At 45.3% G+C, this 1,629-nt stretch overlaps 1 non-coding gene across 1 annotated transcript; it reads left to right on the top strand.

Annotated features, from left to right (window-relative positions):
* The first annotated feature begins 203 nt into the window (after positions 1-203).
* LOC111756012 (U6 spliceosomal RNA) lies at positions 204-314 on the top strand. Its single transcript, XR_002790516.1, has one exon. It is a non-coding gene; the product is annotated as a U6 spliceosomal RNA (small nuclear RNA).
* The last annotated feature ends 1,315 nt before the right edge of the window (positions 315-1,629 follow it).

The following is a 1,629-nucleotide window of genomic DNA, read 5'->3' as shown; positions in this document are numbered from 1 at the left end:
TCCTAGGGATCGAATCCAGGGCCTTTACACATCTCCAGCTGCTTTTATTTTAAATCAAGATCTTGCTAAGTCTCTAAATTGCCCAGGTTAGGCTTGAACTTGTGACCTTTCTGCCTCAGCTTCTCAGAGTACTGGGATTATGAGGGTTATGAGCCTGTGCTACCACATCTGGCTCTCGTTTTTTAATATAAAATGATTGTACTGTGCTCGCTTCAGCAGCACATATACTAAAATTGAAATGATACAGAGAAGACCAGCATGGCCCCTGAGCAAGGGTGACATGTGAAATGATTGTATTAATTGTCCAAATTAATACCTTTCAATATGACATTCACATACATAGTTCGAATTGTATCCACTCTCCCTGCTACCTACCCTCTCTTGCTCCTTGCCCTGGTCTCCTGTCTTCTATTTTCCATTTATCTTTTTATTTTTAAATTAAGTTTCTACATATGTGAGAAAATATGCAATATGTATCTAAATGATAACCTCCAGTTGCATCCATTTCCATGCAAATGATATGATTTCATTTTTCTATGGCTGAATAAAACTCCCTCATGTGTATACACCATTTTTAAAAATTCCTTCTATCTTCGACAGCAGTGTCAGAAGGGAGATTCAGACTCTCCATGGGGGCCTCATGACCCAGCTCACAGATGCAGACTCCAGTGCCTGGAGGGTCCGGGTTTCCCCCAGCACAGGAATCTGACTCTGCGCTCTATTCATGTTGCCCAAGTGTTGCCTGGCTCTCAGCTGCTGAGATGCACTCGTGTCATGGGGAGTCAGGATTCTGGGAGTCCTCTCCCATTCTCCAGGGAGAAGGACAAGTCGCTGCCCAGGATGACGGCCTGGCAGGGTGCTTAGGTCCATGTTGAGCCTGGACTGAGGCTCTTGTCCCCAGGGAAATGAGAGCAGGGACAGCTATGCCACATTTCAGTCTTTATGAGAATCGTAAGGCTTTTGTTGCTTAGCAAGAAGCCACTGTGATGTGGCAGCTCCAATTTGAACAGAGATTCATCAAAATCCAGAAATTCATCAAAATTTCCCACCTTTCCATCTGGGCTGCCTCTGGCGCCACATGCTGTGCTTCCTCATTCCCACACAGCTCACATCACCTGCCCTTGTGCCTTTGAGACAATTTTAAGAGGTGACTCAATGGCTGCGCTTTCCACAGCACTTTTCTGTTAATCATCTCCCTTATTTTCCAGAAAATATTCCAGTTTGGGTGTTTTGTTTATTTGTTTGCTTGGTTTGTTTGTTTTGAGACAGGGCATTGCTATGTAGTGCAAGCAGGCTTTGAACTCACTATATAGCACAGGGAGGCCTCAAACTCATGGCAATCCTCCTGCCTCCGCCTTCTGAGTGCTGGGATTACAGGTGTGCACTACCATGCCTGGCTTTCCAGTTTGGGTTTTGAGAATGAGAGAAGTCAAAACATTTGGTCCCATATTATGTCCTGGAAATGGAAAGCTGATTCCTTTAGGAAAATGAGCTGAAACACCCAAAAGACTTGACTTCCCATCCCCGGACTATCTTTCCCTCCAGACTCTCCCTTTTCTGTGAAGACACCACCCTCCCGCCATTGCTCCTTCAGGACCTCAGACACCAGTACTAACTCCCTACCTCCCT

The sequence above is a fragment of the Cavia porcellus genome, unplaced genomic scaffold (genome assembly GCF_034190915.1).
Source record: "Cavia porcellus strain 051 isolate PalLab524CR breed Dunkin Hartley unplaced genomic scaffold, mCavPor4.1 scaffold_7, whole genome shotgun sequence".
In the NCBI taxonomy this organism is placed as follows: Eukaryota; Metazoa; Chordata; class Mammalia; order Rodentia; family Caviidae; genus Cavia; species Cavia porcellus.
Note: the sequence above shows the minus strand (reverse complement) of the source record. Positions and strands in the feature narration are given on the sequence as shown.